The following is an 18,111-nucleotide window of genomic DNA, read 5'->3' on the forward strand; positions in this document are numbered from 1 at the left end:
GGAAACTGACAATTACATGCTCCGCATGTTTGCCATTGGCTTCAACAAAAAAAGCCAAACAAAAACTCGAGCCAAAATGGTGTCAACAACTCTTTGGCAACAGAAGAGCAAAAGATTTGATTTAAATTCGAAGTTCACCTAAGAATAGTTGACTCGGTGCGGATCAAGCTTACCCGCACAGAACCAAGAATGTGACGGCCAACAAAAGTGGCCAAGGTTTCTTACAACCAACACTCGGCATACCGATGTAAAAGTTTTCTTAAGCGTCGTCCGGATTGGCGCCAGGACTGGAGGGCTCCGCGAATGTGTCCAGGTCGATCCCGTCGGCGATGCGGGTGGCACTCTCAAGGAAGGTTTCCATGAAGTCTTCGAATCGAAGTTTCTTCGTGTTGGCGACCTTCAACACTTTCAGCTTCTCTTCGCGCACCTCCTTGCAATGCACTCGGACCAGGGACAGCGCAACGTCTGCACCACAGCGAGCCGGAGATTTCTTCCATGACTGCACTCGGTTTGGGACCTCCTCCAGCCGAGTCATCAAGCCTTCCATCTCATACCGAGACTCGTCTTCACGCCAAAGCTCCTTGTCGATCCAGCCGACGACTTCTCTCAGTCGACCGATGAAAGGCCCAACTTTGCCCAGGCGAATGTGCACTCGGAGCAGATCTCGATTGGCGTCCTCGCCGAGTGGAATGTTCTTGCGAATCGACCGCTCCACGTCAGCTGCTTCAGCCTGAGCGTCCATGCAAAAATCTGCAAACACAGGACAAGCAAACAATAAGCGCCGAGTGTAACGCACATACCACAGGCACTCGGAAAAACATGACTTACCACCCAGACGCGTTATCATCTGTCGGGCCCAATCACTGACGTATTTTTCCTGCGCTATACACCGCTTGTTCAGCACATTCATTTGCCCCATCAGCTCAGCCCTATGCGCCTTCATCTTCTCAACTTCAGCAGTCAGTGCCTTGTTTGCTTCACAGGCCTGCTCCAACGACATCTCTCGTTCCACCAGAACATCCTTCATGCCAGCCGTTGCAACCAGTGCCGCATCCAGCTCACCAGCAAACTGAACCTTTTCAGCCCTAAGAGTCTCGTACGCTGTCCCCATCTCACAAGTTTTCTGCCAGCCAGCGCCAAGAGACGATCAGAGAAATCCGACAATAAAAAGCCTAAGTTCTTCAGACCCCTGCCGACGCAAGCAGTCGACAGCGGTCTCGGGGACTACACCCAGTGGGTTCACTGAGAGTGACCCCACTGGCTTGAAACTCAAACAGGTCCGCCCTATTGAGCTACATGACAACACCTACGCCTACGAGGCTAATACTACCCGACCTGAGTAAAATTACTCTCAGGGACTCTTACAGTAGGTGCACTCCGAGTGCACCAATTGTTAGCATTCGACCAGATTAATTATGGATCTGATCACGTCAAAGACAATGTATATAAAGACAACTGCCGGTGCAAGCACTCGACAGAAGTCTCGGGGACTACACCCACTGGGTTCACTAAGAGTGAACCCATTGCAAAAATCATACGGTATCCGAGCACACCCAGTGGGTTACAAGAGAAAAGTAAATACTTACTAGCCCACTTACTCGGATATCGTCCCGCAGCTCCAAGCTCCGCTGGTACAGGGATGCGATGGAGTCGTACGCCTTCTTGGATTCTCCCACCATCAGCTCCGCCTGCACCATGGCCCCCTTGGCCGCTCCCAACTCATCCTCTGGGAGGCGCTGGACGTTATACTCGACATTCGACGGGCTTGGCATCGTTGGAGGCTCCTTGGGCATCACAAGGCTTGCTCCAGTCGGTTCAGCAGCAACCAGCGCCGCTTCAGTCGACGACATCGCTTCAGTCGGCGGCACGTCCACAGCGAGAGCAGTAACTGGCGGAACAGCCTCAAGGACAGGCACCGCAGCTTGCTCAGATCTCCCCTGGTCACCCTCATCCACATAAATCACCCCTGACGGAAGCCAGACCAAACGGCGTGAGATCTCAGAAAAAGAAAGGGGCAAGACCGAAGACAGAATTCGTGATGCGATGATGTAAACTCTCGGAATCGCTACGACGCACCTGGCTGGGACGAGACGACGTTGTCCATGTCCATGGGGTCATCCCCCTGGCGTGCCGGAGAGGTGGCAGAGGTAGCAACCCTGTCGGGTAAAATTCATTCGACCAATAAATAGGAGTCCAATCGAATATCAGAAGAAGTTAGAAGAACAATATACTTACGTCGAGGTGACGGGAACAGTGACCCTCATCCGCGACAAAGCCTTCTGAGGTTTAGATCCGCTCGGTTTGGCCACCTTGGAAGGCTGACCCGCAAGTTCAGTAGCAGCGTCCCTGGTCCTCTTGGTGCTCCGGGCACACGGACCCCCGGGAACAGTTGACGGGGCACTCGGAACCGTAGGAGCAGTTGGCGGAGCACTCGAGGATGCTGGAAGGGCCGAGAGAGCTGCAGGTTCATGTCGGCGCAAGGTTCGATGCTCTGGCAGCGGGGGTGGCGAGTCCTGCTCTTCGTCTTCCCCCTCCTCTTCACTAGACTCTTCCTCCGTTTCCCCACTGTTGGAGACATACTCGACGCTCTCCATGCTGCCCTCCAGGCTGCCCTCCTCCTCCTCCTCGGCCGGGTTCCCGTTCAAGACAGGGGTAAACCAGTTGGTCCACTTTTGCATAAAATACAGTCGGCGACATCAGGCGTCAGACAGAGATTCAAGAAAGCGATAAAACTAAGACAGTTACGTGCACTCGGCAAGTGGTACTCACCTCGTTCAGAGGAGGGTTGTCCGCGCAGAAAGCCCTCACTCGCCGGGACCCTCTGGGGTTCTCGCAGGCGCCTGTGATCTGGAGCACCCACGACGCCACCTTCTCCTCGGTCACGCCGAAGACGTTGGTCCGAGTGGAGTCTTCGGGCCCCGTGTAGTGCCACATGGCATGGTCGCGAGCCTGTAGTGGTTGGATGCGCCGACCGAGGAAAACCTCCAGCAAATCTATGCCGGTGACTCCCCTCCTGACGTCATCTACGAGTGCGTCGACCAGAGGCTGGATGTCGATCTTCTCCGCCTTCGTGAGCGCAAGCTGCTTAGGCGGAGCGGGTCGATCTAAGCTAAAAGGAGGCAACCCTGTCGTGGCATTCGGGCAAGAAACGTCCTGGCAGTAGAACCATGTCGATTGCCAGTTCCTAACCGACTCACTCAGCTGAAGAGCAGGATAACTAATTCTACTCTTCTTCTGGAAACCTAAGCCTCCGCAGATCTGGAGAAGGTGTGTCTTATCATCTGACTGGTGAAGTCGTTTGATAGTTTGGGATCTAGCAGAGAAAGTATGTTTGAAAAGCCCCCAATGGGGGGGACAGCCGATGAAGCACTCGCACAAGACTATGAAAGCAGAGAGATGAGCTATAGCATTCGGGGGAAAGTGGTGAAGCTGCGCCCAGAAGTGGTTCATTATGCCTTTGAAGAAAGGATGCGGGGGCAGGGAGAAACCTCGGTATACATGGCTGAGCAGTAGGACGCGCTCCCACTCCCGGGGCGCCAGCTCGATCTCATTCTCCGCCGGCAACCTCCACGACTTGTGCACGATCATCTCGTGCTCCACCAGCTCCAGCAGATCCCCCTCCGTCACCGTGGAGGGGAGGAAGTCCCCCTGGATCCACCCCGCCGGCAACGCTCGCTGCCGCCGTTGAGCAGGAGCCACCGCCTTCCCCTTCTTCTTCATCGCCTCCAGCTTGCTAGTCTGTCCCTTGGTCATGGCGGAAGCTGCGGGTCCGCGGAGGAGAAGGAAAAGGAAGGAGCTTGGGTGCGCAGGAGGAGGCGAGAGGAGCGGAGCAATCAAAGGCAAGAGATCCGGCGAGCGTAACGAGAAAACCCTCGCCGCTGAGGTTTAAGTAAGGTTTCGACTTCGTCACTGGCAGGTGGCCCCGAAACCTTATCCCCCGACCAACCGCGGCGATATCAGTGGAGAAGATGAAGGCGCGGGAATCGAGGCGTCAGGCGCTACTCGAGCGCGATGTCGTCATCCCCGCTGAGCGCGCGGTAACCGAAATTTGAGGATCCCGGAAAATCCGCCGCTGTCAGTTGACTGGTCACGTCAGGAGATACCCTGGAAGCACTCGGTTTCCGACAGTTTGTTCCACCAATACTTCCACTCGGATCGTTGGTCAGAAAAGATAAAATGGATCGAGGCAAGCAACGCCAAAGTCACATCCGTTCCAGTCGGATCCAAACTTCAAGCATCGCTTCGTCGTTCCAACCCCAATCCATTCGGGGACTAATGATGGGGTTATAGTCCTAGGATAGGGTCATAGGCCTGCCCTGAAGGTCCAACCAAAGGACTACCCCTCATAAGGGACAAGGCCCTTAGTCAGTTCCGACTGAACTAAGGAGTTCCCTTCATCCAGTCGGTAATAGATCCTCGACCGTCCAGTCGGAGATTAGCATTCGGAGTTTATCAAACTAACCGACTGGATTCCACTGTGTGCATCGTAACCCCCGTGGAGGGAAACGGTCATACGTTTCTATGTGCCTTTATTAGCATTTAAGACGTACATTAGCTATAACGTAGGCATTTATTCGCCACTACTCCACCCCTGTGCACCGAACCGTTGTGAAGGGCAGCGCACTCTATATAAGCCACCCTCTCCCACTGGCGCAGGGGTTAGCAATTCACTGTATTCTATATTCCACTAGACAACAAGCTCCCTGAGCACTAAGACGTAGGGCTATTACCTCCACCGCAGAGGGGCCTGAACTCATACAACCTCGCCGTAGCTAAGGCTCTGCCCATCCTTTCGTACCCTACACATCTACTGTCAGGCTTATACCCACGATAGTTTGGGGCTTCCGAACACGTGAAAACGCACGAATGATCGTTGCGGCGACTGAGCCGGAGTAGTGACGAAGATGGCGCATAGATGCGTCGAGTGATCGCGTAACCTGTGTATGAAAAATAGCACAAGCCAGCATAAAAATTTATCAAAGTAATATGATCTTTTCTGAAATAGTTCGTGTAAATTGCACCCATAGACACCCACTGGGTGTGCCACGTCATTGCTGGTTTGGAACCAGCAAGAGTCTAAAAGAGTGAAGGATCCGGCTCAACTCGTTTGAGTACTGGACCCAAACGAAGCGGAAGTGAAGTGTTCCCACATAAAAATAAACAACCAAGTGCAGAGGTACACTTAGTGGCGTGGCCTCCGAGTGAACGTCATGTGCGACTTCCTCGACACTTGGTAATGTAGAAACGATTATTTAATAGAATGCAGTCTGTGAAAAAATGAGTTAGCTGCCTGACGACACGCCGGGCGGTCGAGCGAAGTAGACACGTCCGGCTGAGTGGCGACGTGCCGCGCGGTCAAGCGATGAAGACACGTCTAGTTGAGTGGCGACACGCGGGGCGGCCGAGTGACGACGTGTAGAGCAACCAGGTGACGAAGGAGCCTCCAGCCGAGTGACGACACGCGAAGCTGCCGAGTGACGAAGGAGTCTCCAGTCGAGTGAGGATGGCTTGTCTTGCTGACTGGCGATGCGCGAAGCTAACGAGTGATGACGACGCGTCCAGTAGAGTGATGGTGCTCGGGGAGGCCGAGTGTCGATGGAGCGTTCAACAGAGTGGCGATGCGTGGAGCTGCCGAGTGATGATGATGCGTCCAGTAGAGTGACAGCGCGCGGGGCGGTCGAGTGACAAAGGCGCGTCTCGCCGAGTGGCGGCGCGCTGGGCGGTCGACTGATGAAGGCACCTATAACCGAGTGACGAAGATGTGTCTCGCCGAGTGGCGGCGCGCGGGAGGACCGACTGATTACGATGCATCCGACTGAGCGACGACACGCAGGTTGGCCGAGTCACTGCATGTTGGTCATCTGTATGCAAAATTCATCTGAAATAATTTATGTGTGTCATCGTGTTAGTAGCTCGAATGAACAGTCCGTCCGTATAAACTGTTGTTCGGAGACGATGACGGACGAGTGACCCTGCAAGTTAGTAGCAAGCGTAGCTACAAATATTTTTGGGTGAACTAAAATGTCCTGTACTAATGCTAGGATAGTTATACATGCATGCATGAAAAATTAAGGGGTGGATGAAATATTCACTTCATGAGGCGCTTAACGAGGCAATTACCTCAGTGAGCAATTACCTCAGTGAAACGGCTAGCTAGCCCCACTTTGGTGCATGCAGTTGATCCTCCAGCTAATTAACTTAGCACTGAAGGCCACCACGCCCTTCCGTTTTATGTGCTTGAATGCATATACGTGCATGCACTTAAATTAGGAGGAGGTGGCCCACCACACCATCTGCCGTGAGAGGAGATTGTTTCGGTGGTTACCGAACCGGACAGCCGGCGTCGATGGATGGAGCCCCTGTGCATTGCCGGCCTCTGCAACGCACCAGGTCTGCACCAACACAGAGGACGCCGGCGCCAAACTAAGGCAGTCAGGCATGGCCTCCGCAGTGGCACCGGTGCCACCAGCCTGTGTTGGTGTCATCGTCGAGCTACTGGCGTACTGTGCTGAGCAGCCGATGGCGGATGGCGCCGCCACTGCCTGTACACTGTCAAGCAGTCGATGGGGAAGTAGAGACTACCGCGCGTCCGCGCTGGCTCGCGTCTGTGTCGGTGCGCCGCCACTACCTGCACAGCATTGAACAGTCGACGGGGAAGTAGAGACTGTCGCGCGTCCGCCCCGGCTCGCGTCCGTGTCGATGCGCCGCATTGAGAAATCGATGGTGGAAGGAGATCTCAGAAGGCGGATCCTCCGTGTGTCCATGCTCCCGCCGTGCAGCTGAGGCCTCGCCGCTCTGGAGACCGATCCGTTTCGCACGACGCTGTTACAGCAGGCCGCGATGAGCTGCCGTGGAGTCATCGTCTGTGTGAGGTGACTAGCTACATGAACCGGTGTCTGTAGCTCTTTAGATTCTTGTACACAATTGCACTAATCAGCATGGATGCATGAATGGGTGGACATGCAAAAGAGACAAAAACAAATTAGCAGATCATTGATTGATCGTTAGATCAGAAGCAGATAGTATTCAGAAGAGAGAAAACTCCTGATCCTTCTGTTTGTGTCTCGTCTGGTGAAGATCTATATTTTCCCTTTCTTTTGCTCATGATTCAGCTACATGAATGTGGAGACAATGAATATGAACTATATGAACACGAAATTGAACATAGATGAATGAAAAAACCATCTGCATCATGGTTCGATAGACGCCATGCCCCACGGTGGGCGCCAACTGTCGTGGGTATAAGTCTGACAGTAGAAAGGGGGTAGGATAACGGAGCATGATCTATCAAGATGCACATGGGTGACACAGTGGTTTTAGCGAGTTCGGGCCTCTCACAGTGGAGATAACAACCCTACGTCTCGTGCTCCGGAGAGGCTTTGTTTTATCTGTCATGGACATGAGTTACATGGTGTAGAGAGAGCCAGAGCTCGAGGGAAAGAATGAGCCCGCCGAGGAGAAGAAAAACTCGCCCCTAGCTATGTGGAGGGGGGTGGCTTATATAGAGTGCGCCACCTCCTCACCTCTTATGTTACAAGATGGGGCATTGATGCCATAATGTCAGCCCACTACAGATGTCTTGCCGACTGTTGGTATTTGCATGACCGAGTGAGTCATACGGCCGAGTGGTTGACTGTCATCCGAGTGGATGGAATGTACTTGTCTGAGTGGATCCGTACCGAGTGGATTAGACGTTGTCACGATCCAGTAGGAATTTCCCTTGTAGTCCTTAAACTAATAATGAGGTGCCCTTGGGTAGGACGTATTGGTCAGACCTATGACCCTACCCTAGGGCTATATCCCCGTCAGCAAGTTTACGCAAACAACTATCCAATGATGTTCATGAACAATGGCGAACTAGAGCTCAAATGCAAAAAGAAGGCAAAGGTACTCACATCATAAACAAAAAATGTTACATGCGTCACATCGCTGGACACAAATTTGAAAGTATTCGTGCTATGAAAACAGAAATGGCTCACGGGACTTACAAGGTCGTATTTTTGAACCTTGAACTTAGTCACATGCCTTTCAAGCTCAGCTATGAAAGCATTTGGTTGGAAAATTGATGGGTCTTGCTTGAGTAGAGACTGCTTGAAAATATTAACAAAAAGGATTAGTGTGTGATGCATGCAAAGTGAAAAAAGCATGAAGCATTTCTTTGTTTTTACAAAACTTACCGCCCCATGGACTAAGAAGAAGTATTTTTTACAACCCTATTGTTTGTTTCATAAGATGCAATACTAAGTTGCTCAATATAGAGCGACATGACCTCATCATTCATGTCCCCGCGGGCTTCAAGCATGCAAGAAACTTCTTGTACCCAACATAAAACCCACCTATTTTGATGAAAGGTGTCCTAGTATTATAGGTGCACGCGAATAAATAATTTGTTTCAACAACATCAAATTAAGATGCTAGACAGGAGGGTACGAAGCTCACGGTAGTTCATTGGGTTTTGACCTCCTTTGTGGTTTCCCATGCATAATATACTTTTCATAAAGTGCTTTGACTTTACCTTCTTTAACTTCGACCTTCTGCTTCTTTCCATTGGGTTTGACAGCTGTAACTTTAGCCATCCTCTTCTTCCTAGTGTTCTTGTCATGTGTGCTAGGGCCACTACCGACATCAATGGGTTGCTCGTCCGCAGTGACCATCATATGAGCTGCAACAAAAAGACATGTAAGTATGGGGAGAATGGTAAGCTAGGAGGGATTTTATTGGAATTTGCTGAAATCACACAAACACAATAATAACCTGGACACAAAAAAGATGGAAACATGAAAGAAGGTGCTCAAAAAGAGAAATCATGATGGAGGAAGGAAACATACCTGGGATAGTAGGGCAGCCATCATCATCTGAGACAAGGAACACATGGATGTTGGTGTAGAGAGGGATGCATGTTTTGTTCCTCTTTGTAGGCTCGTCCATGCCATGTATCAACTCATAGTCTTCGGAACACTTTGGGAACAATTCACATGAAGGCTCACCATCCCAAACACCAGCTGTTGTACTCCTAGGTGCATCATGGAATAAAGGGGGCTCCAAGGTGGCACGTCTCCTTCCACCTCCATACTCACTCTTTGTTGCTCACGAGTGTGACCAACATCTTCTTCAACTTCTTGGTTTTTTCCCGCTCCCCAACAACTCGATCTTTGTTCATCACGATGTCGGGAGCCGCACCTTCCGCTTGATCACCAATGCATGTAGTTGCAGCTTGAGCATCCTTCTCTTTCTCACGAGCTTCGTCAAAGGTAGGTGTTTCATCTTGAGCATCAACTTGAGCATCCTTCTCTTTCTCAAATGCTTTGTCCATGGTAGGTGTTGCAGCTTGAGCTTCAGCTAGACCATCCTTCTCTTTCTCAAGAGCTTCGTCCAAGGTAGGTTTTGCAGCTTGAGCTTCAGCTTGAGCATCCTTCTCTTTCTGACAAGCTTCATCCATGGTAGGTGTTGCAGCTTTATCTTCATCTTGAGCATCCTTCTCTTTCTCACGAGCTCCATCCATCATATTTGCGATGGCATCTCCTATGTCGTGAAGCATAGCGGCCATCTGGTTGGATTGCAATCCCTTTAAACTCTGCCCAAACTTGCATATTGCATCATCAACCTCCGTTGAGAAAATTTCCTTGTGCTTGTCATACAATGTTTGGAACTGAGCTAGTACCTACAAAAAGGCATGTGTTCGAAAAATTAGTCATTTAACATGTATCTTGAAAAAAAATAATGCATGCATCTTTTGTAGAAAAAGTACCTTAAGATCATACATTCTAGGTAACGGTTGTTGGAGCCAATCATCGCATGATGAGGATAAATTTGGTTGAACCTCAACATTTGCTTGAGCTTCACATACTTCATTTTGGCTTCCTTGGCTATTAGCTGCTTCAGCACCAGCCCCCCTACCCGGTGGCTGCTTCAGGACCAACTCCTGGACCAATAAGTCGTGTGGCATACGGCGTGTTACACAGAGTCTGAAACTAGGAACAAAAAGAAACAAAAAAATCATGAGGAACAATAAATTGGTTGCCATGCTGAAAGGGAAGCAAATCTGTGATGCATCCAAACAGTAGCTAGAAAACACATATATGCATCAAAACAATAGCTAGCACCAAAAAATTCTGAAACTGACAATCTTGCTAGTAAAATGTTTCTTGCTATTATCTGCTAATATGATGTTACATCCATAGTTTGCATTTGATACAACCAGTATACTAGTTTGCTACATGCTGCATCCTAATTGCTGCATCCATAGTGTGCATTTGCTACAACCAACATACTGATTTGTTACATGCCGCATCCTAATTGATGCATCCATAGTGTGCATCTTCTATAACCAGCATACTAATTTACTACATGGTGCATCCATAGTGTGCATTTGCTACAACCAGCATACTAATTTCGTACATGTTGCATCCTAATTGCTTCATCCATAGGCTGAATTATTATGACATGCTCATTAACAAACAAAACGTATGACATGAAGGAACATAAATGGGTTCAAGAAAAATACTTGTGTTTGCTTCCCATAGAAAGGCTAGACAAGAAAAAGCTTGTTCTTGTGAACTTTATCCACCCATTCGAAATCCTTTTGACAAAAAAACGTATCCTTGGCACATAATAATCTATGACATGCTCATTTGGGAGGCCGGGGGGGATATCGAGATGATCCATGTATATAATATTTATAACAATAGACAACAAAAAATCATGACTGTAAGGTATATATATATATATATATATATATATATATATATATATATATATATATATATATATATATGCATGAATGAAAAGGAAAGGAGGTGTTTCGTCATGAAAACATTGCATACTGCTAACATGGGCACACATGAGCGGATCTGAAATTCTTTTGGATTTTCAATTGTTGCTTGCCCCCGCTTCTTCTCTTGAAAGACGACAACCTCCTCCATAGCTCGTGCCAATAAGTGCTCATCCCAAGCAAGGTTGTGCACCAAATCCATGTTTTCAAGGGAAGCTAAATACTCAAGGTTGATCATGTTGCCGGTGCGTGGGCAAACAACTATTGCCAACACAACTAGTGCCCATGTCCTCTTTCTCATAGCCTCGTCTGTATCACTGCAATCTTTGAGCAACTTGAAAACATGGGCAATTAACGCTATATACCCATCCTTGTAAATGCTGCGAAGGTTATGTTCATCACTCTTCTTCAGAAGCTTCACGGGACTATCACCCAATGGCACATTGAAAATCCTTTTCACCATGTTTTTGGTGAACTTGATTGATTTATTCTTGTATTTGAACTCTCGAAGTGCATGGTTTGTGTGCATCACCACAAACTCGATAAGTGCATGCGGTACCTTGAAGGGCTTGATGTCCAACAAATCTCCAAAGGGTCCATTCCGTATGATAACCTGTTTCGCCAGTGATAACTGCTCCGCAAGATCACCTACCATTTTAATTAAACCTCATCTTGAATCCGAATAGATTTTCTTTCTTCTTGTTCTTGTTCTTCTTAACCTTGTCACTCCCCTCGTTCTCAGCAAAGGTGTGTGCAAGAACCGCACAAAAGAGAAAAAAGAACTCAATCATGACCTATGATGCGTCATAACAGTAGCTAGAAAACACATATATGCACACCCTAAAAAAACTGAAAACATGTGCAACATACAAACAGTAGGTAGCAACAAAAAAGGGTCATGAATTTAAATCGCATTGCCACATACACAAGAAGATAGTAATTTGCTAATCCTGAGATGCTAATAAGTCCTGGAACCAACAACAATATGCATGTTCAGTTCAGTTTAGTTCCCCTGTACTAAAATGTTTCACTATTAAATTGCTAGCCTATGATGCTCTAGTTCAGTTCCCTTGTACAATGGCGTGGTGTATTGAGCTGTGCACCCTGTCCTATCAGTTTCACTAGTATGAAACCAAGAATGATGAGCTATGCATCAGGACTAGGATGCAACATTTTCAGGCAGCACACAACGCGCGTTGTAAATTAGATCCGAAAGCCTATGATGTGGTACCTGCTCTCGGAAGAGCAGGAGGGGTGGTGGGGGTAGTGGTCACCGTGTCCCCGCTGCAGGCCGCCCTCCCCACGCACACGGTCGCCAACTCGCGAGCACGGGCGCGGAAGAAGGTGTGCCCGCGGGGGAAGAAGGCCGCGCCCACCACTGCGCCCCCTCCGAGCCCTCCCCGCTCCTCTGCAGCCCCATCAACGACACATCGCCCTCGTGAAACCCTAGCTAGAATGAGGGAGAGAGGGGGAAAATTGGGGAGAATGAAGAACGTCGTTGCCGCTGTCGCACGTGTCGTCAGAGCCGCAACCGCCCCTGTCGCCCTCCAGTCGCCGCCGCCCCTGTCGCCCAAAATGGAGTAACCGATGAGCAGTTGAAGCAAATGAAACCCCAATTTAGCAAATGAATCCGGTGGGCAGGTGAAAAAAACTGCGAACATGTCCACGTGGCACTACGGGGGTCCTTGGATCGCGCTAGATCCAACACGCCTTGCGCGTCTGGCGGGACGTTCTAGCCGGCGCTCCGGCTGGAAACCATTCCCTTGGAAGAGGGGGGACGAGTTCTTCGAGATCAAAATTTGATCACCTTGGAGAAGAGTCACACTTGTTATTTTTATCACATCACAAGGGTATGAACTTTTGTGCAGTCATCCGGTTCAAGCGAGGGTGACCATTTGATCAAAGCGCAAGGGATCCGACATGCCCAGCAACGGGTCAACATGCTGCCTTCAGCATCAAGGAAGCAATGATGCTTCACCACTGATGCGGCGCCAATGCCGGCGACCACACATCAGCGGGATGATTCGACCCTCAACCAGTATAGCTCCAGCAAGGCACAGCCCTGACCTCCCCAAGTGACACTCATGCTGCATTGCAGCGGCAGCACCAACGAGAGTTGCATCGTAGAACTGGCAGTTTCTGAAGGACGGAGTGTTGCGTCGCAGCACCGGCGACCACCAACGAGTGCCGCATCGCTTCGCCGGTAGCAACGACGATCATCGCATCATATCTCTAGCAGCATTGGCAAGCACTGCATAGCAGCACTAGCATGTCGATCTTGATAGTAGCGTTGAGCGTGTCCACGGGCCACGTCGGAGATACCTCTTTGCAACGATGTGAGTGTTGGATTGTAACATCAGCACCATCGACGAGCCGACGAGCGCTAGCAGCCGTGGACGAGTGCTGCGTCGGGCGCACGCCATGGTCGAGGGATCCCTCGTTGTACAACATCAACGGAGTTGTTGCGGCCCCATCGACCCCTGTCATGGTCGCCATCACAGCCGTCACCGAAGCTTCAACGCAGCACCCGCAACCCTCGCCGGTGCTTCCATTGGAGGGTCCATCGCAGCAGCGCCGATGCTGCGAACCGCCGACACCCTCCCTCATGGGCGGCCTCGTATGCAGTGCGGCCCATGGCCATTGCAGAAGCATGCTTCTCCCCTCGGCATTGCAATGGTGCATCAGCGCAACAGCTGTACCGCTTCAGCGACTTGAAGCAGCACGTCCACGTACGCCCGCGACAGCGTCCGCGACGCCCCCCTGGAACACCGGTGGCTGACCCTCCCCCACCTCCTTCTGCAGGTAGTACTCGGGCTTGCAGCGCCGGTGGCCAGGATAGGCAGCAGCCGTACTCCATCCCTCGTAGCACTGGGGGTGCCTCGTCTTGCAGCATCGTCCGAACCGGACAGCGCCTACAGAATGAGCATGGTTGGGTGGCCCGCTTCCAGCAATGGTGTGGTCAAGGCTTGATCCCAATGGCGGTGTCCCCTATAGGAGCGGCTCACGGAGTCACGGCTCACCATTGTTGTGTTGGTGGAAAGAACGGGGATAAGGAAGAGAGGGAGAGAGAGAGAGACAACATGGGTGAGAAACAAAAGAGAGAATAAGATGGGGCGAAAGAGTTAAGCTGCAAAGGTGGGCACGTGATGTGTTGTGGTTTCGCATGATCATGGGAAATCCGATGGCGTGGGACGCGGTTGATTATGGAGTGTAATCAGTCTGTTGCAAACAAAAGTTTTCCATGAAGTATTTGAACGTTGCCCATAAAAAGAACTATCTGGTAGTAATTGCTAACTATCCATCGACATTTTCCATTTCTGAAAATCATTTAACATTTTCCTGCATCTGTTCTCCTAGAAAAGAATTTTCTAATGTTTCTATCTTTGAAAATTGAAGCATTTATCGGGATTCTGAAAGGTAGGAATTGCTTTCGTACCTTAAAAGCATTTGTCGACCCGGTGTGCGGAAAAATGGACGAAGAATACTAGAGGTGATGTGTTTGGATGCAATGAGCGGTCAACGGACACGCCGGCACATCATGCTTTCGGGCCATCATGGTTCATGAAGGCTGTCACATGAGACATTGCATCTCTAGCTTCATGTTTGGGCAAGCACAATTTCAGACCCAACGATTCTACAAGAACAAACTTAAGCCTTTAACAGGTTACAAACTTAGGAGCAAAGGGGTTCGTATTTGCCAACATACGAATGGACCCCATGTGTGTCACGTACCCTCCTTAAGCTCGGGAGAAACCCTATTGTTCCCACCCCCTCTCTTGCCATGACGCAAACAGAGGCACCCACCTCGAAGCTCGTGCGTACTCCAGGGAAGCTAGCGATTGGACGCCTGGTTGATTGCTCAGGCGATGTCGTGAAGAAAGTGCCCTTGATCCGGGGAGCTCTAGCGACTGCTGATGGGGGCTCCTGGCGGTTTGGACGAAGGCCATGTGTCGGGTGGTACGAGTAGCGTTCCCGACCACCACGGACTTCCGTTTCCTCTCACAACCACTATCATAGCCATTGTGGCGATGGATCGCTGATCTTCTATGAGGGTGGGGTCTATTCTGTCGTCTGCTCGAGCCACATGATGCGATGTGTCAGGCGGACTAAGGCAATGGTGAGTGATGTTAAGAATTGAAGACATTGTTTTGAGACTGGCCGACGAGGATGTCATCAAGGCCCATACCAAAGGAGAGTTTTGCACCGAAGGCTGCAATTCCATGATCTGGATGTTTGCGGGTGACAACCATTTGTGCTCCATGAGATGGTCATCTGCTCAAGGATGTGGGGTAGCATCGTGGCCCTGCACAATTGGTGAGGTGATGGAGCAAGAGCCCGCGTGTGGTGGAATCATATTGTAACGTCGAAGATGTGGTACTATCCTATTTAGTGTCGAAGCCTTAATAGGGATAGAAGCGCATCTCAGTGTTTTGCAAGTATAGACATCATTGCGGATACATTAAAATGAGGAGATGAGTATATGAGTTGGCTTACACTCGCCACATGCTAAATTACAAATCTATACAATCATCCTTTCAAACATTCATAAGATCAGGGTCCGACTATAGACAAACTCAAACGATAAAACAATGAAGTCTATATCGTTATGCCCAGGAGACGACCAAGAATCCCTCGACTTGTTCGGATAGGATACACCGGCTCTCCTCATCATACTCCCACTAGAGCTGTGGAGCATCAACTACATCAACATCTGCAGTAATTGGACCTATGTTGTTGTACTAGTTTGTGAGACACGAAGACTCATCAATCTCATTGACCAAGATATTGAGACTAATCAAGTTATTAGGTGGGGCATTATTAACTGGTGAGGTTGCAATGACACTAAGCATCTATTTGATGGATAACTTACGAGTACAAGAGTAAAATGAGAATATATGCAATTTGGTAGATTGCTAATTATGATCAAGAAGTGATCCTGAATGCCTACTTATGTCAAACATAACCTCACCGTGTTCTCCTTCCGAACTCCCTCGAAAAGAGACGGTCATAGTTACTCACACGGTTGGTGTATTTTAATTGAGTTAACTTTGAGTTTACTATAATTAGGTGTTAAGCAATTTCCATGTTGCCAAATAACCACGGGCATGGCTTTCCGAAAGACTTAACCCTTCAGGGGTGCTCCAACTCATCCACCACAAACCAACCACAAGCTTGTGTGGAAAACCTCAACCTCGAGATAGCCCAAGGTATCCTCGAAATCCTAGTGCACAAGACATTCAAGAAGGGTAAAACTAATCCAGCAAGACCGCCCGACGTGTCTACAAACCCGATAAGAGCCACATATTTCGTTCTCAAGACACGACCAAATGAGCGCAGTGTACGGTGGCCTGATAGGAATCTCCCTAGTTGCCCGGGGTTGGCCCCGCTGATGACGAGATGATGTATATACTTCTCGCACCCCGTTGGTTACCCCAAGTGGAAGGTTGAGATGTAGTTAGCAGCAAGTTTTCCCTCACACGGGAACTGTAAGGTTTATCGCACCAGGAGTACTCCTAGGATCAACAAGTAGGTGTCTTCCACCCTGGCGCTAGCAGAATACGTGGACCTGCACACACAAAAGATAACTTTGCTCCCAACGAGTACAGAGAGGTTGTCAATCTCTCCGGCCTTGTAGTTTGCAAAGGATCAAAACACAAGCAGGAAGGTAATAGTGATTGCAACGGAAAAGTAAATGAAAGCGGTAAATGATGGAGGTGTAAACAATGATGGTGATATGGACCGGAGTCACATGATGTTCAATAGTGATGTCTCTCTCCCAAAAGACGATAAAAAACTATTCTTGGGTAAACAAATCAGAGTTGGGCAATTGAAAAAATTATGAACGCACCGCAATGCTAATTATGCTACTTGATAGTTAGAGGTTCAATAGTAATGGGCAGTACGCCAAGACAAGTGGACCGTTTATTCATCAGCATCTACTTACTAATCATCCACCTTGAGATATCTATCTAGAACATCTCGCTGGTATTAAGTTGCGAGCCCCACCCAAAGCGTAAACTGAAAGCAACGGACAACTGCATTGACGAACTATGCATAAGGTAAACAATCCTTGCAACCGTGGTCACAAGCACCGTTGTTTTCTCCCCGGTGGCAACAAGAGCATCCCCTAGTCTCATGTTTCTGTCACTCAAACTAGACATCGAGGGGCATGAACCCACAATCATGCATAACGCTCCCTCTTGGAGTTACAATCTACTACTCGGCCAAAGCAATAAATAGTAACGGAGAACATGCATGAATCACTAAGGAACATAATATAAAAGGATAATCAAATATATAATTCATAACAATCTGAACAAAATCTCATAATCCATTGGATCCCAACAAACCGAGCATAGCAATAGGAAGAGAATTACATAAATGCCTTGATCATGTAGGGCAGCTCACAAGGACTAACCATTGAAGCACAAGATTGGAGAGAAGACATCACATAGCTACTGGTCATGGACTCATGGTCCAAGGAGGACTACTCACAATACGTCCGGGAGGCGTCCATGGTGGTGAAGAAGCTCCCGGAGGTCAATGCTCCCTCCGGCAGGGTGCCGGGATGAGGTCTCGTGACGCTCCCGATCTCGGAAGCGTTGCGGCGGTCGAACGATGGAGAAATTCGAGATTCTGGAAGTTGTGGAAGGGTTTCCTCTCAGGACTCTAAATATAGGCCAAAGGAGGGCACCGGAGGAGGTGGGGCCCACCCAGGTAGCCTCCTGGCGTGGCCTAGGGACTGGCCGTGCGAGCAGGTCATGTGGGCAGCCCCTGGCCCCCCTCTGGCCCATCTTCGGTGATCCGGAACCTTCTGTTTCATTGATTTTTTATGTATCTTTTCTGGAATTTTTGGGGCTTCGGAAAATTGGGTTTAAGCCCCTGCAAAATAGACATCAGCACACATAAACTGGCACTGGGTGCACTGACTTAGTAGGTTAGTCCAAATATGTGTAAAATGATATAAAAGTGTAGCAAAACATATAAGAATGTCACCCAAAAGATCATGGAACAAGCAGAAATTATAGATACGTTTGGGACGTATCACCCGCACACGACTCCAGTTTGGACCAACACTCATGAGGATCACTGGCCCGAGGGTTGATTAATTATCCACGGGGTAGCTATGCCCTATGCATTTTATTAAGTTCTTTAGAAAACGGATTGCCAATGTTGGGCCTTGTCGGAAGAGTTTTATTCCAAAACGAATTATTGATACATCATTTTTGCATCATGCTTTTATATTGATATTTATCGCATTATGGGCTGTTATTAAACATTATGGGACAATACTTATGCCTTTTCTCTCTTATTTTATAAGGTTTACATGAAGAGGGAGA

The sequence above is a fragment of the Hordeum vulgare genome, chromosome 4H, assembly GCF_904849725.1.
Source record: "Hordeum vulgare subsp. vulgare chromosome 4H, MorexV3_pseudomolecules_assembly, whole genome shotgun sequence".
Taxonomy (NCBI): domain Eukaryota; kingdom Viridiplantae; phylum Streptophyta; class Magnoliopsida; order Poales; family Poaceae; genus Hordeum; species Hordeum vulgare.